The sequence below is a fragment of the Medicago sativa genome, chromosome 8, assembly GCF_051527215.1.
Source record: "Medicago sativa cultivar Bolivia chromosome 8, Bolivia_mono, whole genome shotgun sequence".
Lineage (NCBI taxonomy): Eukaryota > Viridiplantae > Streptophyta > Magnoliopsida > Fabales > Fabaceae > Medicago > Medicago sativa.
The window spans coordinates 12722467-12741821 of record NC_140756.1 but is presented as its reverse complement, the minus strand read 5'-3'; the positions used below and the strand labels follow the sequence as shown (position 1 = coordinate 12741821).

At 34.3% G+C, this 19355-nt stretch overlaps 1 long non-coding RNA gene and 1 pseudogene across 2 annotated transcripts; one reads left to right on the top strand and one right to left on the bottom strand.

Moving 5' to 3' along the window:
* Positions 1–2192: 2192 nt before the first annotated feature.
* Positions 2193–19124, top strand: LOC146897056 (mixed-amyrin synthase-like; annotated as a pseudogene). Its single transcript, XR_015023805.1, has 16 exons — positions 2193–2498; positions 8905–9090; positions 9360–9449; positions 14149–14346; positions 14428–14512; positions 14627–14793; positions 14901–15092; positions 15168–15281; positions 15373–15492; positions 16057–16179; positions 16281–16379; positions 17092–17148; positions 17564–17932; positions 18028–18108; positions 18214–18297; positions 18785–19124. The product of XR_015023805.1 is annotated as a mixed-amyrin synthase-like (transcript).
* On the bottom strand, positions 3611–4304 carry LOC146897057 (uncharacterized). The gene is made up of 2 exons (XR_015023806.1): positions 3817–4304; positions 3611–3763 (listed from the first exon to the last, which is right to left on the bottom strand). It is a non-coding gene; the product is annotated as an uncharacterized LOC146897057 (long non-coding RNA).
* Positions 19125–19355: the final 231 nt, after the last annotated feature.

The following is a 19355-nucleotide window of genomic DNA, read 5'->3' as shown; positions in this document are numbered from 1 at the left end:
ACATAATTATGTTTCGTTCAAAGCATTTTTTTTTGTTTTTGTTTTTTTAAAGGATCCTTTCACCAGAGATAATCACATTTGAGACCTTTTAGACACTAAATACGAGTAACTCTTTCGGTCAGAATTTATACATTGATTCTCTATATTGTAAGAGTCTAACCCCTTCTAGTTAATCTAGCTTATGTTGATGATTTCGTAAAACAACTTTAAGAAATTATATACATGAATTTTCTCATTTGTATATTTTTTTTTTGTTTGTAAAGTTAGTATCCTTTACACGCATTAAAAAATTTTCAAGACTCATAAAATCTGAATGGATAACAAACTCTCCCTAAATTTTTTAACTCACTTATATATTATTTAACACTCTCATATTTATCTACGCACACGTGACATATCAACAAGAATACGTATACTACACACATAAAAAATGTCTTCAATTATATTTCAGCATATAAACTAAATTTTCCGTTGAAAATTTTAAAATAAAGAGAAGAGTAGTGATGCATTTTAATTATTGAGAAAAACCGTGAAGTTCAGTTTTGTCCCTAAGAAAATTATCCTTTTTTTAAAATTATTGTTAGGTCCTAATTATCATTCTTTTAGCGGCGGTCAAAGTAAGGACTAAATTGTTTAGATTTTTTTCTTAGTTTATTTTATTTTTCTTACAGAGTAAATTGGGTCTTGTAGTTTTCCCAAAAAACTAAATTGAATATTTTTTTTTAGTCTCGATTAAATTGAATTTTTATTTACGTACACGAAGTGATAAACACCATTATAAACTTACAAATAGAGTAGAAGTTAAATATAGTAGAAGTTTTTAGATTCGAACATGAGAACAATTTACTGATACTTAATTGAATCTTTTATATAAACAAAATTATATTAGTTTCAAATGTTATACTCTCTCTCTCTCTCTCTCTCTCTCTCTCTCTCTCTCTCTCTCTCTCTCTCTCTCTCTCTCTCTCTCTCTCTCTCTCTCTCTCTCTCTCTCTCTCTCTCTCTCTCTCTCTCTCTCTCTCTCTCTCTCTCTCTCTCTCTCTCTCTCTCTCTCTCTCTCTCTCTCTCTCTCCACTTTTTCTAAACCATAACCGTCACCACTCTTTTTTTCTTTTTCTTTTTTTAATCTACTTAATTGGGTGATTTAGAGTCAATTTTGACCCAAAATCACTCAACTGAATTATTTTTCCTTCTTTTTTAGTTAAATCAGTGATTTTCACATATTTCTAGTCTTCTTTCTTTTGTTTTTGTGATTTCGTCGTCTTTGCACGAGTTTGTTTGTTTTGATTTACCGTGTTTGTGTGATGTGTTTTTGATTCCATGTCTTATTGCGGCAGTGTTTATTTCATTCAGGTCGAAATTTTCGCTTTGAGCAAGTGTAAATTTAGTCAATGACTTTAACGTCGTCAACATTGATGATTTGAAGGCACGAATATTCCGGAGACTTGAATATAATCATATTTGTAGGCATATATACGTAACTGTTTTATGCTATTAACATTAATGTTGTGAGTTTGTTCGCAAATTTATGCTTTTTGGTTTTAGCGGTTTTGAATTTGTATTAAATCGACGTATTGTGTCAATTTAAATGAATGTTTATTTTTTTTTAAAATGTTGTTGTGCTATTATTAATTGGTCGGCTTTACATTAAGTGGATTAGGTACAATTGTAAATCAAATAACCAACCACCGTAAGAGGGGTAGTAAATCAAATAACCAACCATTAAGAGGCACAATGATATACAGTATACTACACCTATATATCAAACAGTTCCACTAAAAAAAATCAAACAGTTATACCATCATAAATTAAAGCCGTTGAACACTGCCAACACTGCTTGCTTTATACTCCCTCCGTCCCTTAATGTAACCACCCATTTGATTTTATTTTTGTCCCTAAATGTAACCCCCTTTTCAAATTACTAGATGCATTTATTACTTTTTTCCTAAACATACCCCTAATTAATACTACTAACTTGTCTTGAAATATGAATAGTCAAATTTAATACACATACAAACAAAGGACAATTTGGTAATATTAATACACAAAACAGACACATTAATTACACTGACAACTTTTCTTAAAAAATGTGAAAAATGCAAAGGGGGGTTACATTAAGGGACGGAGGGAGTAATAACTGTTTCATGAGATGAGACTCCATATATATATATATGTTGTGTGATTCAGCCAGCATACACAAAAATCTCATAGATGCAATTAGTTCTCTTTTCTTTTGCTTAAAATATATATGCTGAAACTTGTAAAATACATGCCAGTAAAGTGATATATTATATAAGATGTGGAGGCTGAAGATAGCAGATGGTGGTAAGAACCCAAACATATTTACTCTTAACAACTTTGTGGGGAGGCAGACATGGGAGTTTGATGCTGAGGCTGGTACTCCTGAGGAGAGAGCTCAAGTTGAAAAAGCACGTCAACATTTCTACGACAATCGTTTCAAAGTTAAATCCTGCAGTGATCTTCTCCGACGCTTTCAGGTAATTATCTCTTCGTTGTAGCAAACACATAGTTGATATTTATGAATATGCTCATCAACTGGTCCAATTCAACAAAAATTGTAATAAGTCGATCAGAAAATGATAACCACTGAAAATTTATCAAAACTGAAAAAGAATAATGATACTACCTCAATTCCTGAGAGCCAGTGACAGATCCAGAAATTTTGATTTGCGGGGGCAAGATTTTTTATGATAAATATTTATAGAAATTTTTTAGCAATGCAAAAGTGATATAATAATAAGATCATTATCATTGAGCAAAATACTCGAGATTATAAATATTATCCTATTATATATTAGAAAAATTAAAGACTCGTCAACATCTACAAATTAAAATTGTTCATAATGTGTCTTTATATTTAAAAAATATGGTATAAATTTAATCAAAATTTCATCTCAAATGCATTTACACATTTGATTTTATAAAATTCATGAGCGAAACTTTTTTGTATAGTATAAATTTTTATTTAATGGGGACAATCTATTATTTTAAGAGGGGGCAATCACTAAAATATCAAACATTTAACAAATATAACCGGAAGAGTAGTGGGGGCAGTTGCCGCCAATCTCTTATACATGGATCCGTGGCTGCTGAGAGCATTTGTCATTTTTCAATGAAATCTACTTTGAATTTTGTACGATAATAATAAACCGTCTCTAATGCTATACGCCATATTTATGCATCTCATACACATTTTGCTTCATCGAAAAAAGATATTCTCTTCGGTCCCGTATTAGATGACTTATTTGAAAATTTGCAATTTTAACCTAACTTACTTTGACCATATTTTTTACTAATATACAAAGATAAATAATATCATATAAGATGTCGTTAGATTCATCTCGATGAGTATTTTCAAAATATCAAATTTTTCATAATTTTTTCTAATATATTATTCAAGATATTTAAGCTCAAAATTATACATTGACATATATAATAAGATCAATTGTGTCATGTATTATGGAACGGAGCGAGAACTTTATATCAATAATGATATACCTTTTTCTAGGGGTCGTGATAGGATACTAGGTATGCAGTCAAATATTAAGGATTATATTGTGTCATGTTTTTGTTATTTGTTTTTGTTATGTTGCTGTTTATGTTGGGAAGTTGTGGTTAGCTGGTGGTTTTCTCTGGTCCTGTCCCTCTGTGCGTGTTTGTGTTAGATACATGTATTGGATTCATTTAGACTTTTTTCGGTTAGAGGTGGATGGTGGTTTGATGGTTGTTTATTCCGATGGACCTTTTTTCGGTTAGAGGTGGATGGTGGTTTGATGGTTGTTTATTCCGATGGACGCCTTCCCATATGTCACCGGCGGTCGACTATATTCGATTTGGATAGATGTTTTAGTTGATGCAGGTTTCTTGGTGAGGCGTTTTGGTGGGGTAGTTTTATGGTGGTGGTGGTGGATCAGTTGAGATTATAGTGGTGGTTTCGGTTGAGATGGTGGTGGTTAGGTTTTGCGTGGGTGTAGGTAGGGGTTGTCTTGGTGTGGATTGGATGGGTGGTCATGTATCTGGTGTCGAAACGCTCTGCTGATGGGATCTTTATCAGGGTGTGGTTGGTGTCGCTTGGTTAGGAGGTGGTTTCTGTTTTGTGTTCAGGTGTTCCGCTTATATGCGGCGCCTTTTTCTTGTTATTTTTTTTAGGTGGTGACATCTTTTATAGGTGTCGTGTTGTTGTAATTGTTGTTAGGTGATTCATCTTTTTAGCACACCTTGTGCGGGGTGAATCACTTTATTTTGAGTAATATATTCCATTTTGATTTTTTCAAAAAAAAAAAAGGATTATATTGTACCTAAATTAATTTACTTCTACAATTTTTATGGTACCTATTTTTGACCATTTTTATAAGGTCAGTTTTAAATTTTTAACTGTATAAAATATTTGAACAACCATTTTATATAACAACTTGTGGACAACCAAAATATATAAAGGAATGTGGGTCTTGACACAAAAATCAAAGCAATAGAAAGAAAAAATAAAAACATAATATAAGTATGAAAAAGAACGTTATCACAAAAGTTATCACAAAATAATTGTCTATCATTTCACTTTCTTTATTGTACCGTACCCCTGGTTATGTTGCATCATTTTCTACAATAAATATTATAGTGAAAATATTAACCAATTTTCTTTTACAAATCTTGAATAGCGTAGTTTTTTTTTTTTTTTGAAAGGTGAATAGCGTAGTTTTTATACGTAGATACTTTATTTATATATAGACTTAATTACTCTTTTGGTCCCTTAAGTTATTTGTTGGTTACATTTTAGTCCCATAAGTTATTAACGTTACAATTTGGTCCCTTAAGTTACTTTTTGGTTTCGTTTTGGTCCCTTAACTATTAAAAGTTTCGTTTTGGTCCCTTAACTTATTTTTTTGTTTCGTTTTGGTCGCTTAACTTATTTTCTGGTTTCGTTTTGGTCCCTTAACTTATTTTTTGGTTTCGTTTTGGTCCCTTAACTCTAATACATTCATTCTAACGTAAAGGACCAAAGTGGTTGACGGAGGAAGAGTTAAGGGACCAAAACGAAACCAAAAAATAAGTTAAGGGACCAAAACGAAACCAAAAAATAAGTTAAGGGACCAAAACGAAACCAAAAATAGTTAAGGGACCAAAACGAAACCAAAAAGTAACTTAAGGGACCAAATTGTAACGTTAATAACTTATGAGACCAAAATGTAACCAACAAATAACTTAAGGGACCAAATCATTAATTAAGCCTAATATATATTTAGTTATTTCAAACAATTTTATTTATTCAAAGATATATATTACAAAAAATATGATATTTATTTAATATAGAGTCAATTATAGATAAATTTGACTTCTTACAACTTGTGAAGCTGAGTTTTTATAAATAACTATTGTTCTTTTTTATTTTCTCTCTATCCATGTACTATTTTTAGTCGGGTAATTGTTTGTTATGCTTTTCAAAGTTTTTTCTTATGTGTTCTTAGCCCATTTGTTATGACTAAAACTGTTTCAACCAACAATTTAAGGGATTACTACTCGTAGTCATGAGACGGTCAACATCAAAAAGACACAATAATTTTTTTTTTAAAAATCAAGTTAGTATATTGAAATTGACATTGAAGAAAATCAAACATAAGACTTTAAAAGAAGCATATTCGAAGGTCTAAAATGAACAACACTAAACCAACTCAAATAAGTTTACAATATCTTTTGTTCATAAAACCTAGTTTAACAGACAAATATCAACATTATTATGTTAAATACATTATTTAAGTTTCGTTGGTGATTGTCACTTTGTTTCCGTATTAAAAGATGAGACATGATTTATTACATAATGTGGAAGCAACCAATTTTTCTTTTTGAAAACAAGGCACATAATCTTCCTTTCCCTTTCGTTAAACATGTTTCCATTTTTTATTTTCTTGACAAGTTTGTCCCTCTCGAAAAGTAAACTTGGAACGGACTTTTGCCCCGGTAAGTTGCATGTGGAGGATAATGAGAGAAGACAAGATAATAATATCGCATTTTGTCAAAGAAAAAAAGAAGAAGAAGATGATAGTCATATCACATCAACCAATAATAATAATAAATGTATCCATATAACTATTGTGATATACTCCCTCCGTCCCTTAATGTAACCCCCCTTTGCATTTTTCACATTTCTTAAGAAAAGTTGTCAGTGTAATTAATGTGTCTGTTTTGTGTATTAATATTACCAAATTGTCCTTTGTTTTTATGTGTATTAAATTTGACTATTCATATTTCAAGACAAGTTGGTAGTATTAATTAGGGGTATGTTTAGGAAAAAAGTAATAAATGCATCTAGTAATTTGAAAATGGGGTTACATTTAGGGACAAAAATAAAATCAAATGGGTGGTTACATTAAAGGACGGAGGGAGTAGTACCATACTTTTTGACTAAGATATATATAGTACTATACTGTATAATCTCTGTCACAAATTATATATATATAAATCATTTTCCTAGTGTGATACCAGCGTGAGGAAAAATATCGGACACTGCATTGTATATTCTTTTCACTAGTGTAAAATATAGTTGAAATTTGATGCATAATCATCAAAACAAAAGAATTATCAATTGTTCTTCTATGTTCTTTTGTTTTTCTTGCAGAATTAACAAAACAATTTGCAGAGAATCGACAATTTAACTCATTTTCTCAATAAAAGCTTCAATTAGGTACCAATAATAAAAAAAAACTTTAAATATTTTTCTTTTTTATATAAATTAGATTATATAAAACAAGTTGAACTAAAACTTTACTCAAAAAAAAAAAAAAAAGTTGAACTAAAACAAACTCTGAAGCACGACATTTTGAACAAGATTCAATCATTCATAAACTTCTATTCTAAGAATAAATAAAGAAAAGAACATAAAATAGCAATTGATGAATCAATATATGTTTGTGTGTAACTTAAATTGTTAAAATTGGACATCAAAATCAATTGTAGAATCGATCGTGAGAGTTCATAAATTGATGTTGCAGTCTTGCAGTATCAATTCCTAGAAATTCCCGGGATCCTTGCACTTGAAGTCTTAAAAACAGAAAGAGGATCGAGAATTGATTCAATTTGGGATTGAGAATCAGCCATATTGATAGATGAATGGAACTGTTATACTATTTATCTTGTTCATTTTTTTAACCGTTGTCATGATATTAAATTCAAAGAGGTGAATAGGTGAAGAAGAGGAGGAATGAAGAAGGGGGGGAATTTTTTGATGTGAATTGAATGAAGAAGAGGTGAATTGTACGGTTTGAAGAAGATAATTAAGAAAACAAGTCCGCGTTGTTTTTAGTGATTGAAGTTGTATAATAATTTTTTTTAGGCCCCTTGCAATTCTGGCCTTGGGCAATTGCACACTAGCTAGCGTAGGCTCAGGACCAAGCCTAATCTTTTACCGGAGCATATCACATTTTTTTTCCCTTTTATAAAAATGAGTGGGTCTATTGTAACAAACCTCTAGAAAATGAAATTTATAGTTCACAAGATTCACACTCTGCAACAATGCTTATGAATGTTACTCTTCTTCGAGCATTCATCCCCTCTTTTAGATTCCTTTTTCAACGGGTTCTTGAACAATCACCATCTTCAACTCCTCAATCACAATATTCCGATTTCAATTTTTAATTCATCTCTCCCTTCCAACTCCTTATCTTCAATTACGTTTTTTGTTTTCACTTTCTTCTCTGGTCCATTCTTTCTCGTTGATATTTAGTAATATCTTTTCCTTCTCAATATCTTTTCTTTCACACTCAACAAGTACGCACACTTTTTTGAGGGAAGTACGTACGTACACTTGTTCGTGTTACTTTGTGATTTGCATAATAAGAATGGTACAACAAGCTTTAGCTTGCTATTAATAGTTGCAAAATGCCATTGCAACAATCACTTTCATTTACAGTAAGAATGGCACTGATTGCATTTTTCACACTGTCCAGCAATTGCAATTGATTGCAATGTTTGACATCCATCGAAAGTAGTTTTAGACGTTCACGTCTTGAGACTAATATATATTGTGGGATTAGCTTACACACACAAAACTCATAGTCCAGTTTTTCCTTTACCTAAAGTATATACACTGAAACTCGCAATATATTTAAAGTAAAGAGATATAATATATACGATGTGGAGGCTGAAGATAGCTGATGCTGGAAATGACCCAAACATTTTCAGCCTTAACAACTTTGTGGGGAGGCAGACATGGGAGTTTGATCCTGATGCTGGTACTCCTGAGGAGAGAGCTCAAGTTGAAATGGCTCGTAAAAATTTCTATAACAACCGTTTCAAAGTTAAGCCCTGCAGTGACCTTCTGTGGCGCTTTCAGGTAGTTATTTCTTCGTTGTAGCGAACAAAATATACAATCACATGCATAGCCTTAAAGATGTTCATCAACTGGTCCAAATCAATGCAAATTTCAATAACTCAATCAAAAAAAACAATAACTACCGAAAATTGATAAAAAAACAAATACGGGAAAAAAATGATATAATCTTGAATTGATTTTGGATTCGTATGTTAACAAATTGATCAAATTCAATTTGCATTGACCTTAATTTAGTACCCATGAAATACTTAATTTAGTTTTCTAAAGATGTCGAGCTTCGAACCAGACCACAAAGATGATGAAAATTTTGCCACCAAGTGTCGATCGCTCGGAAACCTGTCTGAATTACTTAATTAGTCGTGCAATTATGAAAAACGTAACACACATGCATAGTTTTTTTTATAAATTTATTGTCACAACTAAATTTTTTAATAACCCTAAATTTTGTAAGAGAATCTTATAATAATGAACAAATGGTGTATAGTTATATGTGTATAAATATAGCTCTCATCCATATATTAATATAACATATTTTCCATGTTTGTTTGTGAGATGTCTAGATTCTGAGAGAAAATAATTTTAAACAAACAATAGCAAGTGTAATGATTGAAGATGGAGAAGAGATAACAGAAGAAAAAGTGACAACCACGTTAAGAAGAGCCGTAAATCACACATCAGCACTTCAGGCTAGTGATGGTCATTGGCCTGCTCTAACTGCTGGCCCTCTCTTTTATTTTCCTCCCTTGGTGAGTATGCATATATTCAGCCATCATGAAATTCAAAATTTGAAAATTTTATGTTATTGTTTATGAAATTGAAAAACAGGACTACTAAGTAATTCAAAATTATTTTCAAAAAAACTTCTCAATTCTTTTAATACATATGAAATTAAGATCGCATAAGATGCATACTCTGTCCTAGAAAACAACGTATACCACCAGCTGCTTTATATAATTAATTTCTTTGATAATGCACTAATCAAGATTAATTTATCCACTTACTCAAAACACTGCAGGTGTTTTGTATGTATGTTATAGGACATCTTGATTCGATGTTCCCCGAAGAGTATCGGAAAGAGATTCTCCGTTACATATATTGTCATCAGGTATTGTTGATTCCCGCATTCAAATAAGATATAACTTGAGATGTATTTGTAGGTGGAAGACATCCTCACCTTATACCAAATCAACTTTGTCGGATTTTTTTTTTTTTTTTTTTGAAACAGCATATATTATTAAGCAAGGCAAGCGCAAGACGCACAAAGCCTGCAATAGGAGGAAAAAGAGTACAAGCAAGTCTTAAAAATAAAGGACCTTGCACACCAATACACCAACTCAATAAAAAACCCCCTAATAACTAATTCCAAAACTGATAGGAACTAGAAAAACAGAAAGGCAGTAGCGCTAGAAAACACCAAAAGCTACAGCAACAGAGATACATAGCCCCCAAGCCAAAATAAACCCCAATTCCAACAGCCCTACACAACAGCAGCACTCCTAAAGGCATACGGCCATGATGTCCTCACAGCAGCTACTCCAAACAACCAGCACATACCTCCACAAAAACCTGCGCCCAATCCAGCCACAGCGGTCAAGTCCTCCGTCTCCGTCCCATGCACTCTCTCGGATTCCAACACCATTCATAGAATAGGCAAGAAGCAATCCGAAGTCTAGACAAGGACCAACACCAAGACACAGCCTTAATCTCATCCACAACCTCATCAAAATTCTTGGATTGATTTCTAAAAATCCGGGCATTCCTCTCCTTCCAAATCACCCAAATTGAAGCATGCCAAATCAACCCAAACACTTTCCGTAAATTCCTCGAGTGAACCTCCCCATTCCAACAAGCAAAGTGACAAAGCAAGCTTTGTGGAGTGATAAAATTAATGCCTAACCAATTGAATACCTTGCGCCAAATTAACGAGGCCACTTCACAATGCAAGAAGAGATGGGACGTAGTCTCCTCCCCAACCCCACACAAGACACAAGTACTAGGTTCACCGGTATGCAAAACGCCTCGGATGGCAAGGTTACGACGAGTAGGAATGCGGTCCAAGATAGCCATCCAAGAGAAAGCCACCACTTTCGATGGTGCCGGGCTCTTCCAAAGATTCGCGAACTCCTCTTCCTCTTGAACACTCAACCCGTCCTCAAGCATTGCGAGCTCATCCAACACTCTATAAGACGAACGCACCGAGAAATCCCCACCCTCCTCCGGCAACCACACCCATCTATCATCCTCAACACCTAATATAACACCATCTATAAGTGCTAGTAAATTACCAATTAAATTCCTTTCCCAAAGAAAAGGTTGCCTTCTCCAAGTTAAATTCCAAGCCACCTCCCCTTCAACACCACTCCACAAATCACCCACTTTAGCCTCTTTTTGAGTTGAAATAGAAAAAATTCGAGGAAAAGCTAAAGCTAACGGTTGGTCACCAATCCACTTCTCATTCCAAAAGCTAGTTGCCCTCCCATTAGACACCATGTGCTTCACGTTATTTGTGAACCACCTCACACCGGCACCACCTTCCAAAGTCATTAAATCCTTCCACCAACCCGATGCAAAGCGCGGCCATCTACTCTCCTCCACCGGAATGACCCCCGAAATATTCTCACCGTATTTTTCTTTCAATACCACTTTTCAAAGGGGATCTCCCTCTTGAAGGAGGCGCCATTTCCACTTGGCCAAAAGACTAAGATTCACCCGCTTGACATCTCTCACCCCTAGACCACCCTTCCTCTTTGGTTGACAAATCCTCTTCCATTTAACCCAACAAATTTTCCTACCTCCACGAACCCCACCCCAAAGAAATTCTCTTTGGATCCGGGTAACCATCTTCAACACCTTTGTCGGAATCTTCATGAAAGACAAGAAGAAAATAGGAATCGCATTCAAGACCGAGTTAAGGAGAGTGATTCTACCTCCAAGGCTCACATACTTTGTCCCCCAAGAATTAAGTCTATTCTGCAATTGCTCCACCATAGGTTCCCAAGTAGCCATCTTTTTAGCATTCGCCCCTACCGGAAGCCCCAAATATTTAAACGGGACACACCCTTCTCTACAATGCAAAAATCCACAAGCCGCCTCCATAAAATCTCGAGGCACATTTATTCCTATCAATGAACTCTTATGGTAGTTAACTTTTAACCCGGATGCCATTTCAAATCCCCGCAACATAGCCTTCAATGTCCAAAGATTATCCACCGTAGGCTCACCAATACAAAGAGTATCATCGGCATATTGCAGGTGAGAGATCACCAAGCCACCATTCTTTATTTTGAAACCTTTGAACAAATTAAGGCGAACCGCGTTTTTCATCAAGCCACTAAAACCTTCCGCCACCAAGAGGAACAAGAAAGGAGCAAGTGGATCGCCTTGTTTCAAACCTCTCTTCACATTAATTTCCTCCGTCAGACTTCCGTTAACAAGGATAGACATATTACCGCCGAACACACAAGCCTTCATCCAACGAACCCATTTATCGCACATTCCCACTCTTCTCATCATATACTCCAAGAAGCCCCAATCCACGGAATCATATGCCTTTTCAAAATCAACCTTGAGGATTAAACATTCCCGTTTGGATTTTTTAGCCAAATCAACCACCTCATTCACCACCAACACACCATCCACCAAATGTCTACCTTTCAAAAACGCTGATTGAGACTCGAAAATGATTGAATTCATCACCTTAGATAGCCTTGTTGCCAAAACCTTAGAGAGAATTTTATAAAGACATCCTAAAAGAGATATAGGACAGAATTCCTTCAAGGACGATGGGTCTTTCACCTTAGGGATTAACGTCACAAAATATGAAAGAAAGCTCTTTGGTATTTTCTCGTTAGCATGAAATTGGTCAAACATAATCCGAATTTCGTGTTTCAATAGATACCAAAATTCCTTGAAGAAAGCGGAATTAAATCCATCGGGACCCGGACTTTTGTTTCCATCACTACCTTTCACAACCGCTTCAATCTCCATAAGCGTAAAAGGTGCAATTAGATCTCTATTATCTTCGTTGGAGAGCATGGAGAAAGGCACTCCATCCAACGTCGGCCTCTCCCACCTCTCATCCGCCATTTGTCGTTGGAAGTAATCAACCACCGCCCTTCTCACATCCGTAGGTGAATCCACCCAACCTCCTTCCACCTTGAGCGCCTTAATAGAATTTTTAAACGCCCTTGCCTTTACACATCTATGGAAGTACTTGGAATTCTCATCACCCTCGTTAAGCCACTTAGACTTCGACCGTTGGAATACACTAGCATCCTTACATTTGAGAAGTCTCCACATATCATCAAATTTAGCTTTCCTAGTAACAACTTCAACACTACTCAAAACCCCTAGCTCTCCCTTGACATCAAGTTCCGCTATGTCATTCACCAAAGATGCCACTTTTGTATCAATATCCCCATACTCTTGTTTGTTCCAAATTCTAAGATCCTCCTTCAACCATTTAAGTTTCCTCTTCAACACCACCCCCATCCACCCACTACTATTGTAGTTTCTCCACGACTCCTCCACTACCTTTTTGAAATTATTATGCTCCAACCAAAAATTGTTGAAACGAAAAGGCTTTGGTCCCCAATCTCTATTCCCACTTTTAAGGATCAACGGACAATGATCCGAAATAGTTCTAGGTAAAATCCAAAGAGATGCTTCCCCCCAACTATTATTCCAACCTTCCGAAACTAGTGCACGATCAATCCGACTCATAGCAATACCACTTGCATGGTACCAAGTAAAATTACGAACAAAGGGAGCAACATCAAATAAATCCACATTCAAGAGGAAGGAATTAAAATAATTAATCTCCGTTACCGTATTTGGGGATGCATCAACATTTACCCCCCTCCTTTCATCAATGTGTGCAACCGCATTAAAATCACCAAGCATACACCACACCCCATCTCCAAATGTATTTTTTAGCAAAACAAGTTTCTCCCACAACCTTTGTTTAGCCACCAAATCGCATTTAGAATAAATATTCACCACAAAGCATTTTTCCCTACTTCTCCCCCATTCCAGACAAACCCCCACAAAGCCTTCGCCCACCACCGTAAAAAGAATATTAGAATCCGATTTTCTCCAAATAGAAATGATACCTCCACTATTACCAACGGAAGGAAGGAAGGCCCAAGCACAATCCTCACTCCCCCAAAGACTACTCGCTAAATTTTGAGATGGTATGATTCTTATCAATATTTGTTTGACCACTCGCTCTTGGACAACTCAAGCCAGGCTCTATATGTCCAATCCTAGGTGTGAGAGAATGTTTTGACTAGAGTCTCAAATTTGATGAGATAAGATTTGAAAATGTGTTTAAAAGTGATATATGTCTCTCACCATGTAAGTCGTTTTTTTATAGGTATGAGTTAAACCTAACCCTAACTTTATCCGCAAACCAAACCAAATAGTGCTAGGCATAAGGGGGTATATTGAGAAATCCAAGTCCCACATTGAAAATAGATTAGGTCTTACAAGGTGATTTTTAAGAATAAGTTAAATTCAATATAAAAACTGGAAATTATATAAGAGTCTATCAAAGATCCATTGTTGGCCATAAGTCGGTGCGTCGAGAGTCCCACATTGAATGCATTATGGTTAGAAAATATATTTATATAAGTGGGTGACATCCTTCACCTTACAAGTTAGTTTTGTAGTGTTGAGTTAAGCTTAACTCAAATTTTAAGAGGTATACTTGTTCGGTATGATGGAAAAAACAAGAGAATTAGTTGAAATATTTTCATGCAAAAAACTAACGTTTAATGTTGGCCATGTTGGATTTTCAATTGAAGAATGAAGATGGAGGATGGGGACTACACGTAGAGGGTCACAGTATCATGTTTTGTACTGTACTCAACTACATATGTATGCGAATACTTGGAGAAGGTCCAAATGGAGGTAAAGAAAATGCTTGTGCTAGAGCAAGAAAATGGATTCATGATCATGGTGGTGTGACATACGTACCTTCATGGGGAAAAATTTGGCTTTCGGTAATGTTTTGCTTCATTTAATAAATAATACTAATATGCACAAAATGTAAGCCAATTTGATTGAATATTGAAACTATACAGATACTTGGTATCTTTGATTGGCGTGCAAGCAACCCAATGCCCCCTGAGTTTTGGATGCTTCCCTCATTTCTTCTTAAGCATCCAGGTTGAATTAAATAACTTGTGTTGTCACTCTCTCTTTATGGAACAAATATATATAAACTTGAATTATTAAATTGAATCTTTATTCTATCTCATTTTTACCTTTTACTACACACAGCTAGAATGTTGTGTTATACTCGATTGGTATACATGCCTATGTCTTACTTGTATGGGAAAAGGTTTGTCGGTCCAATCACACCATTGATCTTAAAGTTGAGAGAAGAACTCCTTACTGAACCTTATGAAAAAGTTAATTGGCAAAAAGTACGCCATCTATGTGCAAAGGTGAGGAGTATTGTCTCTGATTAACCACAATGTGTGTGTTTACATATCCTCTTTATAATGGGAGCCACAATTGTCCAAAATATATTATTACTGTTAAAAAAATGCAGGAAGATCTTTACTATCCCCATCCTTTGATACAAGATCTAATATGGGATAGTTTATACATATTCATGGAGCCATTTTTGACTCATTGGCCATTAAACAAGCTGGTTAGAGAAAAAGCTCTCCAAGTAGCAATGAAACATATCCACTATGAAGATGAGAATAGTCGATACATAACCATTGGATGTGTGGAAAAGGTAGTTATCATAATAATGAAACATCAAACTTTAGCCATATGCATCAATTAATGTGTAATAAACAATTCTTTTTAGGTTTTGTGCATGCTTGCTTGTTGGGTGGAAGATCCAAATGGAGATGCATTCAAGAAGCATCTTGCCAGGCTCCCAGACTATTTATGGGTTTCTGAAGATGGAATGACCCTGCATGTATAAATTATCTTACCATATCTTAATGCAAGTTAATTACTAGAATATTATTGCATCATGGTATATAAATGCACATATTTTTATGATGCAGAGTTTTGGTAGCCAAACATGGGATGCTAGTTTCATCATTCAAGCTTTGCTTGCCACTAACCTAATTGAGGATATTGGTCCAACACTTGCAAAAGGACATGAATTCATCAAGAATTCTCAGGTATGTTTAGTTTTAGTGATTAGAACATTAAGTTTGCTATTGGTAAATTTCTGATAATGTAAAATTATATTTGACTTAAAATAGTTAGCATAAACCTAAAAATTGAAAACGGCACAATTATTTTTCTTTTATGGAACAATTGAAATTTGTTAGAACCACTTGCACCGAGAACAAGATGTAGTGATCACACATGTTCGGTAACAAGGCAACACAGCACCTGAACAGACAGCAAAAGAAACAAACAAGACATGCCACTGATGGCAGGTATAACAGAGAAGGGATCAATATAGCTAACCGGAATGCCAGATAAAAAATAGCAGCTTCCCAGTACGGAACAATCTAAAAACCAGAAATGCTACGTACAAATAGAAATAATATGTTTTCTTTCTAAAATTAACAAAATGACATACATTCATCAGCATTTAATGTTACTTATCATGTGCACACTTGAGCAATTACATTATTCTTTACTATATATGACAATTTATCACCATGTGCGAAGTTAGGGTTCATTAAACTATTGCCTATTAATTGGAAAATGTGTGTGCTTCTATTCAATTTCAGGTTAGGGACAACCCTTCAGGAGATTACGAGAGCATGTACCGTCATATCTCCAAAGGGTCATGGACCTTCTCTGATCAAGATCATGGATGGCAGGTTTCTGATTGCACTGCAGAAGGTTTAAAGGTAACTTAGTAACTAACGAACTACATAGGCCAGTGCTGTTTATTCTTTTAATCAGATGCAAAATACAAATATTTGTTAACTAATTTTCTGATGTGTTTTAGTGTTGTCTGCTTTTATCAATGTTGCCTCCGGAGATGGTGGGGGAAAAAATGGAACCTGAAAGGTTATATGATTCAGTCAATATCTTGTTTTCTCTTCAGGCAAGTACTACATACTACTCTCTCCATTATTTTGTATGTGGAAGTTTTTAAGTTCAACTTATCTGTAATTTGTAAAGTTTAAAGTGACATATACCATTGTTTTTCCGTATTCAACCATCTGATGCAAGGATAGGAAATCATTTAATCACTTTCAAGAAGTTTTTTTATGCAAGTTATAAAAACACTACACTTCATTAACTTACTTTTCATCCATAAACATTAATTTATCCAACTAGGATCCATTACTATGTTCTGGAAAAAAAATATCAAGTGCAAAATTTAAGTTAATTGGGTAAACTCAATTATAGGTTCGACTACCTTTATCCAAAACCTAATTAACCATTAAACCACAATTATCTGCGATAGGAGCATCGCATGCAATGTGTATACCCGGTGATGCAAAATATAGTTTGTAAATCGGTTGGTAAACCAGCCAATTAGAGTAATTACTTTCTATAAGTTAGCTCGGAAGTCTAATTTATTCATTATCTCCACATTTTACATCAAATATGTGTACTACAACCAATGCAGTAAAATGCTAAATTTGTTATTTTTAATTGATTCAAAAATATGTTATACAGTACATTTTTTGCACTAAAGTGATCTGTTTGCTTAATCTAAGGTCAACATTAAGTCACCGGTTGCACACATATATAGAGTACTATTATCGTTGATGTTCAATTTTCTTATGCTACATGATTTACTTTTGCAGGGTAAAAAGGGTGGTTTACCAGCTTGGGAGCCGTCAAAAGCTCTAGAATGGTTGGAAGTAAGTATTATGATATTAATAAACGAATAATTAGCATAGATGTTTTTTTTATCTCGAATAAGCATACATGGTAATTCTTTTTTTTTTTTTATAGAAATCATACATGTTAAAAATCATACATTAATTGTTCTATATGTGAATAAATGCCATCTTTTCATTTCAAACTATAGTATGGAAAATGCTGTATATCCCGATAAATTGAATCACGAATATGTCCCGACTGTTTAAAACACAAATGCATTTATTGTTGCTGACATTATGTTTGGTAAGTGGGAGCAGTTTTTTTTTTTTTTTTTTGGATTCAAATCAATTTCCAATTCTGAAGCTTTCGGCATATATTTCATCGGGATATATAGCATCCCTCCTTTAGTATATACACCATATTAATTAATTAGATTTTGTTATTAATTTTCAGCTACTCAATCCAGTAGAATTTCTTGAGGAAAATTTAGTTGAGCGTGAATATGTTGAATGCACTTCAGCATCAATTCAAGCTATGGTTTTGTTTAAAAAAATATATCCCAAGCATAGAAAGGAAGAAGTAGAGAATTTCATTGAAAATGCAGTTCGATTCCTTGAAGATAAACAAACAAGTGATGGTTCATGGTATGGAAATTGGGGAATTTGCTTCACTTATGGTACTTGGTTTGCACTTGGTGGTCTAGCAGCCGCCGGCAAGACTTATGAGAATTGTGCTGCAATTCGTAAAGCTGTTAAATTTCTGCTTACAATACAAAGAGAGGATGGTGGGTGGGGGGAGAGCCATCTTTCAAGCTCAAAAAAGGTTTGTCGATGAATTAGTATTATTTACTAATAATGAAGAAATTAGTTGCATGGTATGTTTTTAAAATGATATGTCAATGAGTGAAAATAATGCAGATATATATACCTCTTGAAGGAAGCCAATCAAATATTGTACAGACAGCATGGGCTCTAATGGCTTTGATTCATGCTGGCCAGGTACCTTCGCCTTTTACCGTAAATTAAAATTCATGCTTTGTTATTATGTAACTACAAATGAATGTTGAATGCATATAAATATGGTTAATTTCTATATCTGTACAGGCGGAGAGAGACCCTACTCCTCTTCATCGTGCTGTAAAATTAATCATCAATCTCCAACTAGAGGAGGGTGATTGGCCCCAACAGGTTCATCTCAATTAATTGTTTGATATTATGACTCTTATATATTTATGCATATTTCACAATAAGGAACAATTAGTTATGCTTAATTAGTGATAAAGTGAATGAAGTTTAGATAATCTAGTTATGCCTTGCAGCAGAAAGTGTTTTAGAGGCTGGCTACTTTTGTTCCTCAAAAGTTAGCAGAACATGTCAAACTTACCTTGGCGGTTTTCCATCTTGTGATAAATAAAAGGCTTAATTAATGATTTGGTCCCTTAAGTTATTTGATAGTTACATTTTGGTCCCATAAGTTATTAACGTTACAATTTGGTCCCTTAACTTACTTTTTGGTTTCGTTTTGGTCCCTTAACTTATTTTTTGGTTTCGTTTTGATCCCTTAACTCTAATAACATAAAGGACCAGAGTGGTTTCGTTTTGGTCCCTTAACTTGTATATACTCCTATTTATTATTTGTGTATCTTTAATGAAGTTCTTATCTATTTTTTGGCAGGAACTCACGGGAGTATTCATGAAAAATTGCATGCTGCATTACGCTATGTATAGAGATATATTTCCAACGTGGGCTTTAGCTGAATATCGTAGACGGATTCTGTTGCATGCTGTTTAAAATGTGAGCTTGAGCACAAAAAGGAAAAGCCATATCAATAAAGAATCAGGCGGCAAACCGGTTGATAATCTACTATTAAACTATGTACAAAAGGAAAATACATCATTATGCTATAATGTGTGTATAGTTCAACAATGATAAAAATTGTTTTTTAATAATTTGATCTTGTAAAATTGATTCTGATCAAAAGTTAATTGAATATAAAGTTATTTATGTTTGAATATATTTATGTTAATTTGAAATAAGAACATGATAAATAATTATATAACACTACAATCAAACTTATTGATTTTTTTTCTTCATATTGGTTGTAATTTAAAAATGAAAAGCAAGTCTTCCCCTCCTAAACACTTAATCCAAACACACCCTAAGAGTTTTATCTTCCTGGCCCTCAACTGCATCCAATACACACAGGAAAATTGTTTTCATCCTACCATTCCCATATTCTTCTTCA